Raw genomic sequence first — 16,911 nt, 5'->3', positions numbered from 1 at the left:
GTATAATGGAAATCAGTTTATAATACTATAATGTTATCTGAACTAGAATATATCTTGGTAAATGTCATAAACAATGGACATGAGTTTGAGTAAACTCAGGGAGTTGGTGATAGACAGGGAGGCCTGGCATGCTGCAGTCCATGGGGTGGCAAAGAGTCGGACATGACTGAGTGACTGAACTGAACTGAACTGAAATGTCATAAATGGTTATACTAATGACTGTGATTACAGTTTTTCATCAATTATTAATAAAATGGGGGGAAGGAAGAAAAACTATCTCAATTTCAAGTGCAATCACTTTAGTCTTTAGTCATATCTGGTCATATCTGCAGAATGATGAATCAGTTATGGATCCACCATCTCTGCATCAGTTATGGATCTCTTAAAGGGTTTACATTTAAAGAAAGGGGGCTGTACAAGATATAGAAACAACCTAAATGCCCACTGACAAACGAATGGTTAAAGAAATAGAATATTATTCAGCCATTAAAAAGAAGGAAATCTGTCTTTTGTGACAACATGGATAAACCTGGAGGGCATTATGCTAAGTGAAATAAGCCAGAAACAGAAAGACCAAAACTGTGTGATCTCACTTATATGGAAAAATATAAAAAGGTAAACTAATATAAACAGAGAAATCTATTTCTAGAATTCTAATTCTAGAATGGTGGTGCCAGTGGCTGGGGGTTAAGGGAAATGGGGAGATGATGGTCAAAGGGTGTAAGTTTTTCAGTTATATGATAAGTTCTGGAGATCTAATGTCAGTATGTTGACTACAGTTAACAGTATTGTATTATATTCTTGGAAATTGCCAAGAAAGTAGATCTTAAATGTTCTTATCACCAAAAAGGAGGAGAGGAGTACTGTAATAGCACAGAAAAACTTAAAACATTTTTTTCACTAAGATCTCTGATAGACTGAAAACACAAGTTATACTACTGTGTAGACTCCTATCATATACTGCACAAATGGATGGAAGGATAGGAGCACAGAGCTAGACATGCCTACATTGAGGACAGGGAAGAGGTAAGGAAGGCTATCACTTAAGCCTTCTCCTCTTCTGATTTACAGAAGAATTGCTGAAAGACTCCAACACTTAGACTTGCCCTCCTCAGGTCATATGGAGTGATACGAACTCCTCCCAGCACTGTATGATTCACCAATTTTCTATGCATATGAGTACAGAAGTACCTGAGGATACCTAATAGTGTAGTAGTAATCCACCAACACATTTTGAGTGTGTACTAAATGCCAAGTACTCCTCTAAGAGTTTTATGCAGGTCCACAATCCTTTACCTGCAATTCTGCAAGATAAAGGGTTTTCACAATTCATTTGGCAACATACACTGACATCAGGCTAATCACAGTTTGAGGGGAGGTTTTTTTTTTTTTTTAATCTCACTTAGTATAAAAATAAATGTGCTTCATTGCAGAAACACCTCATAAGCAATTGCTTATGAGGTTCTGCTCAAAACCCCATTAAGAGTGCAATACAGAGTATATGTACTAAATTATCTTTCTAAAATCCAAAAACTACTGGAATCAAAACCAACTCTGGATTATAGAGATGTGCAGTTGAAATAAGCGAGCATTTATTGAACACTCAAACACTGAGCTAGCACTTACTGTTCAGGGTAGTGGTGATAACACGGTCTGTGCAGCCAGATTCGGGTTATACACAAGTATAAAGTACATACAACAGGGTCTAGCACTTGGTAAGTGTTCAGTAGGGCTTCCTTGGTGCCTCAGCTGGTAAAGAATCTGCCTGTAAAGCAGGTGACCTCAATTTGATTCCTGGATTGGGAAGATCCTCTGGAGAAGGGATAGGCCACCCCCCCAGTACTCCTGGGCTTCCCTGGTTGCTCAGACAGTTAAGAATCCATCTATAATGCAGGAGACCTGGGTTTGATCCCTGGGTTGGGAAGATCCCCTGGAGGAGAACACAGCAATCCACTCCAGTATTCTTGCCTAGAGACTCCCTGTGGACAGAGGAGCCTGGTGGGCTACAGTCCGTGGGATAGCAAAGAGTCAGACACGACTGAGCAACTAAGCACGCAGCACAAGTGTTCGATAACCACTAGCTATGATTACATGTCAGGTACTGCACTAAGCACCTTATAGCCCAGTCTCTCAACTGTTGTTTGCTCTATCACTACGACGTGGTAGACCTTATACATCCTAATTTCTTCAATTTCTTTAACTAGGAAATAAGCAGCTTTGGTCTCTTCAACACTCAACTTTATAAATTTTTATCCATGACACATATATATACATAGAAATATAGTTAGAAATATCCTCAAAGGAACATTCTTACAAATAAAAACTAAGCTACAATATTTATGTATAATTTCCAATAGTGAAATATTGAATATAAATACATTTTGAAAGGTAAAACTGACGGAATATATCACAAACATTAAAAAATGTTTTAAATTCTTGAATATGTTGTTAAAGATTACTAATTAATAGGAGAAAGTTCACAATATACTGTTTAAAAGGATTTTATTAAGGTTTATAAACTAAAATAAATTTTTCTATATATACACATAAAATATATACCTATACATTTCTATATGTATTCCAAGAAAGACTAGCATCAGACCCTTAAAAATCAGTTATTTCTAGGGAGTATGATTTCTATCCTCCTTTCTATATTTTCTATATAGGACATACAAAATTTGAAACATGGAGGGGCTAGTATAGAATACCACAATTCATCCTGAACATGAAATGACCACTAATTGTTGAGATATTATAGTGTGACTGATAAGGGCCAAAATGAGACCCACACTTCACATCTATGTGTTAATCAGGAATGTCAAGCTGCTTCAGGGTGAAAAACATTCTCAGCACTGTCTTACAACAGTTTCGTGAGCTGCCTAAATCTTCTCTGGAATGAAGTGGGATGTGGTGAAATTAAATAGGTCAGTTCACACAGAAAACAAAATTATGGTTCCCAAAGGGGAAATAGGGTGAGGGAGGGACAAATCAGGAGTTTGGATTCGCAGATACAAAGTACTACATATAAAATAGATAAACATCAAAGTCCTGTTGTTTGCACAGGGAACTACATTTAATATCCAATCATAAACCATAATGGAAAAGAATATGAAAAAAAAATGTGTGTATCATTTTGCTGTACACCAGAAACCAACACAACATTGTAAATCAACTACATTTCAATTTTTTAAAAGTCAATTCAGAAACAATTCTTAAATTATCAAATTGATGACAAAATGAGACAAAAGTAATGAAGGTGATGAAGTGATAAAATTGATCATGCTTTTCTCCTTTAACACTACAGATCATTTTCATGTTCATTTCTGTAAACTTGAAGAAGAAGGGATTGTCCTAAAACTCTAGGTTCTAGACTTTCAAGAACCACAGCTAACTGATACACAAAAGGGCAGTATGTTAAAATGTCCTTTCTTACCTAATTTGATCAAAATGTAAAGTACATTTAGTATGAACTGGAAGATTACAAATTTAATGCAGAACAAAGATGTATTTTTAAAAGCACCAAATACAGAGATGTCTTATTAAAAGCACTATGATATCAGAAAAACAGCAAACGCTACAGAAAAATCAGTAGGTGACAAGTATAAATGAATGAGTTCTGCACTATCACTTATAGATACAGCATATAACTCAGAATGATCATACTATACTAAACAGAATTTCAATAATCAAGAAGCAGTCGTCATGCAGTTCCACAGATCTAGTCCACATTCAATGTACCTAAAATTCACCACACCTCCTCTGGTCCATCCCATTCCTATCCACCGGTCTTGCCTGGACTGTCCTCTATTACTTCTTACTTCTACTCTCTCTTACTGTCCTCTCTTACTTCTGCTCTTATCCTCCAAAATCTATTCTCAAAACAGCAGCCACAGTGATTCTGTTTAAACTAGCTCATATCGTGACACTCTGCTCCAAAACTTTAAGTTTCCTATGGATTCCAACACACCCTGGTCTTCCAGCTTCCCAGATCTCATACTCTTCTCCTAGCTCCCTCTGCTTGAAACATACTGATCACCTTGTTCAAAGTCAACTTGGTGTCTGTGCACTTCAGTCTCAAACGGTCTCCCCTCCCCACACTCCGCCACAGCTAAATGGTTTGCTCTCTCACTCCCCCACTAAAACGTCATTCTGCCCTTCACACGTTCTATCCCATTTCTTTGCTTCTTTTTCCCCTTAGCTCTTATTATTTAACAAATTATATATTCTATTTACCTATTTTGCTTATTGTGTGCCTCACTCACTAGAACATAACCTCTACGAGGGCAGAATTATTTTTTTCTCATTTGTTCACTAGTATGTGCCAGTGTGTGGGAATCAGTAGGTAGACAATAAATATTTACTGAATAAATAACAAGTGATTTGTAGTCTATATGACCATATATACTTGGACAATTGAAAACCATCTGTATGCTCAAGCTTCAAGTACACTACTAAACTGAGACTGAAACTAAAATAAAGACAAGGCATTATGATAAAAGAGATACAATTCTCTATTTTAAAGTGTACTAAGTGTGTACCAGATTATTCCAGCTCATGCTGCTCTCTTAATCATATGTATGGCTTTTAAACTCTAACTTTGCGGCTTGGCTTTCACTATGTTTTGCCTATGGTTACTGCTCACTCTTACTGTTTTCATGTCATCGTCTCCTTCTTTCTCTACTGTATAATGTCTACCATCATTCATTATTAATAATAATAAAATATTAAAAACAACTCAATTATGGAAAGCTTACTCTGTGCCTGGCACTGGGCTAGGCACAATAAACATACTGCCATCATCGATTCTTACTCCAGGCTGAAGTAGTTTCTACAGTCCTCACCATGTGATTGCAAAGCTGGTGCTATTTACTGCTATGAGTGCCAGACAGTTCTGTGGGTCTTGATAGAGATCATCCCATTCGTCTCACCTGCAGTCTTGATTCCTGCTGCCATGTTAATGGTGATCGTGGTTAATGTGTATGGAAATAACTATATTTGTTTTTTATAAACTATTCTGTTAGTGATCAGCTTGTATTCAAAATATTTAATAAAAAAATTAAGACTCTTTAACAAACCAGAAACACTACAAAGAATTAACTAAACTGGCTAGAGGTATCCCCTCTATGGAGACGCAATGTATATATCTACTAGATAGTCAAAATATTTAGAAATTGGTATAGGCTGGGCATTGGCCAATTAGAGCAGACATTAGCTATAAAAATACAGTATGCCCATGCCAGAGTACTCCTATGGACTGAAGACTAGCCCTGTATATACAGAGGCTATCAAAGGTGAATCATGCAACATAACTTCAAACTTCTTTTACTCCCCATAGAGCCAGGGAACAGAGTTTTTAAGGAAGAATGAATGGCTAAAAATAATTCTCCTTTCAAACTCTAGGACTAGGTTATGCAGACACATAAGGGCCTACTTATGGTAATTAGAGGAAGCAAGCTAATTAAAAGCTTTTGACACCTGAAGCAGGGGTAGCAGGCCAAAGCAGCAAGCTTTCACAACAAGCTCTGAAGCCCAGAAGCCTTGAAGCTGCCGGAGCAAGGCTGGAGCAGGCAGAAGCGGTGAGCCACCAGGAAACTGTGGACAGGCAACACCCAGGGCGTAAGTTAAAGGTTTTCCTGAAAGCAAAAAGGAAAACCCAGCGTTAAGTTAAGCAGTCACTGACAACAATTGAGTCGTAGAGAGAAGGTTCTTAACTCGTAGAGCTGTTGATTTTCAACTGTATCTTGCTCCTTTATTATTTCCCATAATTTATGCATTTCTTGTAGGAGTTATATAAATTATGCTTTTATTTTCATAGTTATATTTTTTTAAGAAAAGCATAACTGAAAGAGGTGCTGTTCCTATCAGACATCTGTGCCAGAGGTGAACCTATCCACTGGGTCTATATAATATCTACTGACAAATTCCTGATAGAAGACAAAATACTTTAGAGGAAAAAAAATGATCTCTTTAGGGCAGTCTTTGAATTTTGAAATCTATTAGTTGATAAATACTACAAGGGTATGTAAGGCCATCAAAGATACTTTAATCAGGAATGAATAGCTAAGCAGCAAGAGCTCATAAACCAGTCAATACTACTTTTCTATACAAAATTCACTGTGTCTTAAAAGAGAGTAAATTATCTACAACCTATTGGTTGCTTTTATTTTGTATACTTTAATTGATATATAGAGAGAGAGGAAGAATAAACAGAGAGAGAGGGAGGGAGAGACAGAGAAAGGTATCTTTTCATACAAAATCTCAAAATATTATCAGTCATGCATTAAATACTCTGAATTGACTCCAGATCACACTGGCCTATGACCAAGCAGGACTTATTCCCAGTCCACTAACAGCCAGACTACTGTCTGCTACAGCCCACTCCCCAGGCCCTGCATCCATTCTTCAATTCTTCCAAGCATTAGGACTATAGAGCAAATATCATTGTCCTTACCTATATGCCTCACTTAATCCTCATGAGTAACTTTAAGCAATTCTTCAGTACCCTGTCCTTTCCTTCAGTCCTTTTTATGGAAAAAATATAAAACAACATGTATACAGTTATTTAAATATTTATGTTATTGCTTTATTTGTTCCTTAGTTGCATCTCAACTGAGTCTTAAATCTATTTGCAGCCCCACCATTAACCCTTTGTCCTTTACCAAGCTTCTAAAATAACCTGTGTCACCCTGCCATCACCATCTATCCTAACCCTGAACTATCCAAACCCTACCCTGCAACTAATAACCTAGTAGTCTATCATAGAAAATAGATCCTTCACATTTCCTCATATCACCTTTAAATATTTCTAGTTTTCTACTTCTCCTTATTTCTTTTCCTTTTGAGCCCAAGGAAGAAGTGTCCCCACCACTTGCAAGGATAACAGTATCATCTGAAATCTTAATGCCAGACTCTCTCCTTTCTTTCCTTCTTTCCCTTGTTCCATTAAAGATTTGTTTCTGAACTTCAAGCTTTCTTTCTTATGGCACCTGAACACCAACTGATCAACATTTCCATGACCATCTCCTATCCACAACCAAATATAAAACAAAAACTTTATTGCTATCCTATCTTCCCCTCAAGAAAGTGATATCACGTCCCTTTCCACAAGGTATTATTTCCCCATAAACCACATTTCTAAAGAATATTATATGCCTGCTTTTTCCACTCATTCATCATCAGTTTCTCAGCCTCTTGTAATCACCTATTTCAATCTACTTGCTATTACCCTCTACTGGACTGAAATTACTCTCTCAAAGATTAATAATGTCCTTCCAAATTCCAAATAAAATATATTGTCCTCAACTCTCATCTGTTTCAACCTCTCTTCATTACTGGACATCACGGACGAGCAATATATTTTCCTATATTGTCCTCAACTCTCATCTGTTTCAACCTCTCTTCATTACTGGACATCGCGGACAAGCAATATATTTTCCTACTTATTCTTTTTTTCATATCCTATTAAATGATTTTCTCCAAGGATCCCTACTCTACCTTTTTTATATCTCCCCTCTTCCCTGACCTATATATGATCCTATTAATATTTATATGCTGATGACTCATAAATTCTTATCTCCTAATAGGTAGACCCATACTTCCAGTTGCCTACTAGTCATCTCTCTGAAATGTTCAGCATATATCTCAATTTAACAAGTCAAAAACCTGCACATTAAACCTGTTTACTCAGACTGCATACCTCAATTATCCATGGTTTCTAACTTTAATTTATCAGTGACATATAAAGTGATTTCTTTAACATTCTGTCTATCCTATCCACCCTTCTTGCCCACTTCCACTGGCCAAGTTCAAGCCCTCATTTCATCTGAAAAAATGATAATAGGTTCCTTTTTGACCACCTTACTCCATGTCAAACATTATGCTAACTGCTGAGAATACAAAGATAAATAAAAGAGCCCTTGCTCTCAAAAATCTCACAGTCCAGTATGGGAAACAACACTAAACAGATAATTACAGTACAACATGAAAAGAAAGGTAAAAACAAGGTCCTATAGAAAGGAAAGAAAAGAGATTCCTAACCCAAAATGGGGGAGAAGGGAGGGATCTATGTAATTTGTGAATATATATGTTAAAATTTCCTGAAAGAGGTAACTGACATATGAGTCTTACACAGCGAACCCCAGAAAAGGGGGACCAAGAGGATCTGATTAAAGAGAGGGAATATTTTGGGAAATGGGGACAGCATGAGCAAGGCAAAGAAGCAAGTGATGTCTGTGACAGGGGAGAGGGGTGAAGACGAGCAGGGATGATACGCAGTTGTCTTTCTTAGGAAAGAGTTTCTTCCTAGCAGGGAATGGCTAGAAATGAAACTGAAAGGTCCAAGTAATGCAAGAGCTTGTATGCCATGTTAATCAACTAGAACCTTAAAATGCTGATAATAGGGAACAACTCTTCATAGTTGGTTACATCACTTTAACAGCTCTGTGGAGACTGGGTCTGAGGCAAGGACAGACACGAGGTTATAGCAGTAGCTGAAGTGAAAGATTTGAGGACCTAACTAAGGAAGAGAAGAAGAAATTCAAGAAATACTTAGAATTTTGAAAAATCAATGATTAAATATAATGTGGCTGTTGGGAGTGAGATATCTAGGATCTCCCTCCCTTCTGGTCTCTTCTCTACCAAATCCTTCATCAACACTATCGGTATCATCTTTCCTATCATTCTGATTATATCACTGCTCTGCTTATTAACATTTGATAGGAGTCCCATTCCTACAAAATAACGTTCCTTACCATAGCATACCAAATCATTCACTGCATTGCCCAAGAGAACTTTCAATCCTCATCTTTCACCACCACCACCAAAACCCCTTATATTCCAGGCACAAGATCACTAACTGCTGCCTGAATAAAAGAAATGCACTTAAAAGAAAAAAAAAAAATTCTTTTGATTCTTTTAGAATTATCATAGAAAATTTATAAAACTAAAGTGTAAAAAAGAGCCACAGACAGCATTATTTCATAGACAAAACCACGAAATCATCTAAGTTGTCTATATCCTTTCAACCAGCAAAGTCCTCTTCTAGAGGTTTATTCTAAAGTAATTATTTAAGAAATCAGCTGAAATACAGCAAAAGCATTTTGTTCAAAAATGCTTTGGAGAGCATCATCTCTAATATAGAAAAAAATAGAACTTAAATAATTCATTTTTTATGTTCTGAGCACCTACTATGTACTGTTAGGTGCTGGGGAGTCACCGTGAACTGACAGGGAATAAAATCCTTATCCTCATACAGCATACATTCTAGCTTAATATTACTGTTTGGAACCATTAGAATCATCAGGTTTAAAAGAAAATGTTTCAGCACATGGGGAAAAGACTTAAAATATTTGGTAAGAAGAGCCGGTTTGACATCAATGTTTACAAAACTACCCCAATTTTATTACCTATGAGTAGAAATACAGTTGGGGGAAAAACAATGCCAGAAAATTACAGAAGTAGATCTCAATGCTCTGTACCTTTCCCTCTTGTAGATTAGACTGTGATCCTAGTTACGGGTATGGAACATGTTTAGATTATAATGTATGATTAATAAGTATTTTTTTCATTCGTCAAAACAGACAAGGATGAAATAAAATAAAAAAAAACCTTCACTTTTCTGTTTTTAAGCTCCAATAAAGAAAATGATTATATTTAAAAGCACTGTGCTAAGTACTGAGTATAAGGAATAAAGAAATTCACTCCTTGCCTTCACTTAGAGTTTATTGGTGAAAACAAATATTAAACATAGAAATAAGGAAACTTAAAAGTACAAGTGCTAGGAAGGAGTTGTACAAGGTTCTCACCTTCCCCAATAAAAAGATAAAAGTGTCTTACATCTGCAGTCCCATTTTTCTGAACTCATTAATCCACTGATTTCATTTTCCCCTTCATTTCTTTCATTGACTGCATTCTGCCATCAATTCTTTCTTTCAGTGATTTCAAAATATATAATGATTTTAAAGAAGCCATAGTAATAACAAAATATATTTTGTTAGGCAGGATGATCTCCACTTTTTCTGGAAACACAATATCCATTAATATTGGCCACAAATATAATGCAAGAGTCATTTTAAACTATCGGCAGGAATAGTATCGAAAGAGATGAGCCTGGGCAAATTCACTCTGCTCTATTTCTAGCTTCTGTAAAACTTTTCCTGCCACCTTTTTCTTCCTAGAGATCAAGTTTGGAGTGAATAAAAACAGTCTATCTTTAAAGCAAGAAAGGTTCTACCCTCTCTGGGTCAAGAAACAAGTGTTGAAAAACCACAGTAATTCTCCTTCACTTCTGTCCACAATTTACAAATGGATTAAGCCTCAGAGCAATCAGCCTGGAAGCCCGTATCTCAACATGACTCTGTTCCAGTAGCAAATGAGTTTTTAAGGCTGACTGGAAACTTCAATGCAGCTAGCTGGATATGCATATTTTGAGTCTATTTTGCGATCCAAAGTGGGGAACAAAGGTTTACATTTGGGGGAAGATAGTTAAGTCTCCGGAGAAGGCAATGGCACCCCACTCCAGTACTGTTGCCCGGAAAATCCAATGGATGGAGGAGCCTGGTAGGCTGCAGTCCATGGGGTTGCTAAGAGTTGGACACAACTGAGTGACTTCACTTTCACTTTCCACTTTCATGCATTGGAGAAGGAAATGGCAACCCACTCCAGTGTTCTTGCCTGGAGAATCCCATGGACAGAGAAGCCTGGTAGGCTGCAGTCATGGGGTCGCACAGAGTTGGACACGACTGAAGCGACTTAGCAGCAGTTTAGTCTCCAAGTTGGCTCCAAGTTCATGTCTTAATCTTTTTTCAACAGGGGATCCTGATAACTCTGAACCTGATATGGCTCCAACATATTGATTAAAACCCAATGAGGCAAAGAGAAGAGAGTAATTGGAACCTCATCTCCTTACACGGATACAGTATCTCATAGTCCAGAAATAAAAAATATCAAAAACAACCAGGATTCTAGAGTACAGGGACTACAGACATTCATGAAAGATATATAGAGGCAGAACATGGAAGATTGGGATTCTCCAAGGATGGAAACACTGAAGTCATATAAAGAACCTCGGTCTGTGCAGACCAGTCAAGAAATAGTTAATTACTGAAGAACAAGAGCCAGGCATACTTTTATTAATGATAACGTTTTCTTTTTGTTACTATTTAAAGTATTTTGAGATGGTAAATGATATTTACTTCTCTCTCACCCTCAATCTCATGAAATTATAGGAACTGTAAGTTGTTTAAAGGAATAAAATTACAACATCGGAAAATAAGAACATCAACTAATCAGATATTTTAAAGAACCCCTAAAATCTAGGATGGATAAAATGAGATTAGATAGAGACAAGAATGGTGAAACCACAGCCCAAACCACTAAGGAAGAAAACTGAGGCACAAGTTAAGAGCAATGACATAGGGAGTTAAAGCTCAAAGTCAATAAACTCAAAGACTAAAGAGAACTCACAAAGAAACTGTCAGTCTTCATTCCAAATTTTATCATTTTTGGTACAAGTCAGAATTGTACACTTTAACATGAATAAAATAGTGAATGAACAGGAAACTACCAAAAACCACAAAGTACTTTGGTAAGGCAGCTGGTAAAAGAAGCTTTCCTGAGAAATCTGTATGTAGGTCAAGAAGCAACAGTTAGAACTGGACATGGAACAACAGATTGGCTCCAAATCGGGAAAGGAGTACGTCAAGGCTGTATATCGTCACCCTGCTTATTTAACTTATATGCAGAGTACATCATGAGAAATGCTGGGCTGGATGAAGCACAAGCTGGAATCAAGATTGCCAGGAGAAATACCTATAACCTCAAATACGTGGATGACACCACCCTTATGGTAGAAAGCAAAGAAGAACTAAAGAGCCTCTTGATGAAAATGAAAGAGGAGAGTGAAAAAGTTGGCTTAAAACTCAACATTCAGAAAACTAAGATCACAGCATCTGGTCCCATCACTTCATGGCAAATAGATGGAGAAATAATGCAAACAATGACAGGCTTTACTTTGGGGGGGCTCCAAAATCACTGCAGATGGTGACTGTAGCCATGAAATTAAAAGACGCTTACTCCTTGGAAGAAAAGCTATGACCAAGCTAGACAGCATATTAAAAGGCAGGGACATTACTTTGCCAACAGAGGTCCGTCTAGTCAAAGATAATGGATTTTCCAGTAGTCATGTATGGCTGTGAGAGTTGGACTATAAAGAAAGCTGAGCACAGAAGAACTGTGGTGTTAGAGAAGACTCTTGAGAGTCCCTTGGACTGCAAAGAAATCAAACCAGTCAATCCTAATAAAAATCAGTCCTGAATATTCATTGAAAGGACTGATGCTGAAGTTGAAATTCCAATATTTTGGCCACCTGATGCAAAGAATGGACTCACTGGAAAAGACCCTGATGCTGGGCAAGATTGAAGGTGGGAGGAGAAGGGGACAACAGAAGATGAGATGGTTGAATGGCATCACCAACTCGATGGACATGAGTTTGAGCAAGCTCCGGGAGTTGGTGATGGACAGGGAAGCCTGGTGGGCTGCAGTCCATGGGGTTGCAAAGAGTCAGACACAACTGAGTGACTGAATTGAACTGAAAAGAAGTAATATTAAAGAACTAATACACATTTAAAAAATGACATTCATATTTTTCAAGAAAGAAATGAAAATATAATGGTAGAGAAATATCTCAATAGCAACAGAAGAAAAAATATGTAGTAAATGAGTCAATCTTTCTTCTTTAAATTTATAAATCATATTATAAATCATATAAATCCCCAAAGAATATTGGGCATCAATTCTTCATTAATTAACCTATAAATTTAATATTATCTCAATGAAAATAACACTTTAAGTAGACAAGTTGGGTCTAAAGTTCATATAGGAAAATAAACACTCCTATTTTTGGTGGTATGTAAGGTCAGAAACTTGGAACGAGTTTTCTAAGCGTATCAGGATGGCCAAAGGCTCGTTCGGTTTTTCCAGTGATGGCTCTACCAGCACTCAGTTGTCTTTAACTTCACTCGAAACACTTTTGTTAGACTGTGTTGTGACAGCGGTCATATCAGTGTGCATTTTAAAAAGACTTATCAAAATTGGTGAATGTTTGTATAGCCATTTTAAGATTGAAGATAGAAAAAAAAGTAACATTTTTAGCCTATTATGCTTTATTATTTCAAGAAAGGAAAAAATTCATCTATAATGCAAAAAAAAAGTTTTGTGCAGAGTATATAGAGAAGGTGCTATGACTGACCAAATGTGTCAAAAGTGGTTTGCAAAATTTTGTGCTGGAGACTGCTCGCTAGTAGAATAGGAAATGGCAACCTACTCCAGTATCCTTGCCTGGAAAATTCCATGGACAGTGGAGCCTGGCGGGCTACAGCCCATGGAGTCACAAAGAGTTGGACACAACTGAGAATGAGCACGGGCTGCTCACTAGACAATGCTCCATGGTCAGGTAGACCAGTTGAAGAGGCCAGTGATCAAATCGAGACATTGACGACAATCAACACTATACCACGCGAAAGACAGCCAATATACCCAAAATATCCAAATCAAGCACTGAATATCATTTGCACGAGCTTGGTTATATTAAGGATGTTTGGGTTCCACACAAGTTAAAAAAAAAAAAAACCTTCTTGACCATATTTCCACATATGATTCTCTACTAAAACATAACAAAGATGTTCCATTTTTAAAACAAATTGTGATGGGGATGAAAAGTGGATACTGTACAATAATATGGAATGGAAAAGATCATGGGGCAAGTGAAATGAACCACCAACAACCACTGCAAAGGCTGGTCTTCATCCAAAGAAGGTGATGATGTTTATATGGTAGGATTTGAAGAGTTTACCTGGTGGCTCAGATGATAAAGAATCTGCCTGCAATGCAGGAGACCTGGGTTCGATCCCTGGTTTGGGAGATTCCCTGGAGGAGGACATGGCTACCCACTCCAGTATTCTTGCTTGGGCTTCCCAGGTGGATCAGTGGTAAAGAATCCACCCTCAATGTAGGAGACACAGGAAACACAGGTTGGATGTCTGGGTCTGGAAGATCCCCTTGGAGGAGGGCATGGCAACATGCTCTAGCATTCCTGCCTAGAGAATCTCATGAACAGAGGAGTCCAGTGGGCTACAGCCCATAAGTTGCAGAGTATGAAGCGACTGAGCACACAAGCACACAAAAAAAGAAGTGTTGAATAACCATCTCAATGACCTCCTCAAATCTTGGGAGGGGGGACCTGAATGATGGTTTTGGGATCTTCCTGGCTAGTTCAGCTGGTAAAGAACCCACCTGTAATGCAGGAGATCCCAATTTGATTCCTGGGTTGAGAAGAGCCCCTGGAGAAGTAAAAGGCTACCCATTCCAGTATTCTTGGGCTTTCCTGGTGGCTCAGCTGGTAAAGAATCCACCTGCAATGTGCGACTTAGCAGCAACAATATGGGAGACCTGGGTTGGATCCCTGGGTTGGAAAGATCCCCTAGAGAAGGGAACGGTACCCACTCCAGTATTCTATAGTATTCTAGCCTAAAGAATTCCAACTATGTAGTTCATGGGGTCCAAAGAGTCAGACACGACAGAGCGACTTTCACTTTCACTTTCCTTCTGTGCTAGGAGCTCCTTCCAGAAAAGCAAAAGGACTCATTCCAACAAGTATTGCTCCCAATTAGACTAGCTGAAAGCAGCACTCAACAAAAAGGGCCATGAATTGGTCAACAGAAAATGCATAATCTTCCATCAGGATAACCCAAGACTGCACTGTTTCTTTTCATGAACAGGCAAAAACTCTTTCACCTTGGCTAGGAAGTTCTCATTCAGCTGCTATATTCACCAGATATTTTACCTTCGAATTTCCACTTATTTTGGTCTTTACAAAATTCTCTTAATGGAAAAAATTTCAATTCCCTGGAAGACTATAAAAGGCACCTGAACAGTTCTTTGCTCAAAAAGATAAAAAGTTTTGTAAGATAGAATTATGAAGTTGCCTGAAAAAAATGGCAGAAGGTAGTGCAACAAAACAATGAATATGTTGTTCCATAAAGTCCTTGATGAAAATGAAAAATGTATCATTTATTTTTACTTAAAAACTGAAGGAACATTTTGGTTAACCCAATAGTAAACATGAAAAACTATTAAAATCACCTTTTAAGCAAAGTTCAGAATTAGAATGAAAGAAAGTGGTATAGCATCAAAACTAAGCACATCTAAGAATGCTATACCACAAGCAAGCATAGCTGGCTTTCACCACGAAGGCAGAAACTTTACCCCATACTCCAGAGACTGAATTTTCATGTTGGTAACTGTAAGCAGATAGGAAAAGGAAATAAAGACTAGGCAGCACATGGGGTCGCGAAGAGTCGGACACGACTGAGTGAATTCACTTTCACTTTTCACTTTCATGCACTGGAGTAAGAAATGGCAACCCACTCCAGTGTTCTTGCCTGGAGAATCCCAGGGACGGGGGAGCCTGGTGGGCTGCCATCTATGGGGTCGCACAGAGTCGGACATGACTGAAGCGACTTAGCAGCAGCACATAAGGCAGATAATCTAACAGGCAGCCATATATATATAAAAAATACCTCCTAAAACTAATAAATGGATTTAAAACATGGTCAAAGGATACAAGGTCCATGTACTAAAATACCTAATGCATCCCCATACACTAATAAATGGTAAATGTTCTATATGTGCTAGATAAGAAATGAGCATTCATCAGCTGCTGAGCATAATGTACTGTATCAATTAAGCTGTCTGTTAATTGTTATTCATATCTTTTATTCCTTATTGATTTTCATCTACTTGTATCAGCTATGAAAACAGCTATGAAAACAAAATTTCCTATTATGAAATTAATAGGTCTACTCTTTTAGTTTTGTCCATTTTTGTTCTACATACATAAAAACTGTCAATTAGAAAATATATAGTGGCTGTAATATAATAAAAATAAATATTTGATCTTTGTCCCTGGCACACAGTTCCTAAAACCCTTTAATTTGTGCAGTGATAAAATTCTTCTGTATGTTAATGAGATAAGTGGTGGCACTAGGTAGTTCAGTATAGGGGGAAGGTTGCCAGAAAGACTAACCTAGTATTAGAAGTGTAATTTTCAGCCCTACACCCAACCTACAGAGAAGAGAGGGACCAGAGATCTTGTTAGTGGCCTACAACTTCATTAATAATGTCTAAGTAATGAAATCTCCATAAAAATTTATAATTGAATGAGTACCTGCCAGGTTACTCAGCACATCAAGGTGCTGCAACAGGGGTGCACTCAGAGAGGGCATGGAAGCTCCATGGCCTTCCTTCCACACATTACCCTATGTATGTCTTCCACTTGGCTGTTTCTGAGTTGTATCTTTTACAATAAACCAGTAACACCAGGTTAACTTCCAGGAGTGGTTAAAGATAGCAGCATAGGAGGACCATAAACTTACCTCCTCCCATTAACACAACATATTTACAGCTACATAAGGAGCAGTTTTCCTTTCTAAAGGACCTGAGAACTAGATGAACAACATCTTCACAAGAAAAGATAAAAGAGATGTATGGAGAGAGGTAGGAAAGGCAGAGACATGGTTTCATGTGGGACTCCACACCAGGAGCAGTTACCCACAGTCGGGAGGGATTCCAAAAATACAAAACTTTTCCTCAAGGAGTGAAGAGACTGAGCACCACATGAGGTACCCCAACCCTCAGGTCCAGCACAGGAAAGGTGACCCCCTCAAAACATCTAATTTAGTGAATGAATGGGAATTAAATCCAGAAAAACATCAGAACTGAAGGGAAGGGAGAACCTACTATTAAAAGGCTCACATACAGACCCACTCACCCTGAGATCCAGAGCAGACATACAGGCTGAGGAATCCCACAGAGTTCCAAATAAGACCAACCCAAAGAGAAACACAGTGACACACA

General features: G+C 37.8%; 1 protein-coding gene and 1 long non-coding RNA gene across 19 annotated transcripts in view; one reads left to right on the top strand and one right to left on the bottom strand.

Moving 5' to 3' along the window:
• The window catches only part of CDC42BPA (CDC42 binding protein kinase alpha), a 297,113-nt gene that overhangs the window by 199,929 nt on the left and 80,273 nt on the right, over positions 1-16,911 (bottom strand). Inside the window, exon 2 of one of the 18 annotated variants that reach the window (XM_044943089.2) lies at positions 5,476-5,633. The exons of the other annotated variants lie outside the window; for them this stretch is intronic. The gene's annotated coding sequence lies outside the window, so the exon portion shown is untranslated. The remainder of the gene's footprint in view (positions 1-5,475; positions 5,634-16,911) is intronic. 18 annotated transcript variants of the gene reach the window in all.
• On the top strand, positions 5,485-10,930 carry LOC123333715. Its single transcript, XR_006551192.2, has 2 exons — positions 5,485-5,616; positions 10,810-10,930. It is a non-coding gene; the product is annotated as an uncharacterized LOC123333715 (long non-coding RNA).

The sequence above is a fragment of the Bubalus bubalis genome, chromosome 5 (genome assembly GCF_019923935.1).
Source record: "Bubalus bubalis isolate 160015118507 breed Murrah chromosome 5, NDDB_SH_1, whole genome shotgun sequence".
In the NCBI taxonomy this organism is placed as follows: Eukaryota; Metazoa; Chordata; class Mammalia; order Artiodactyla; family Bovidae; genus Bubalus; species Bubalus bubalis.
This window is presented reverse-complemented; position numbering and strand designations above follow the sequence as displayed.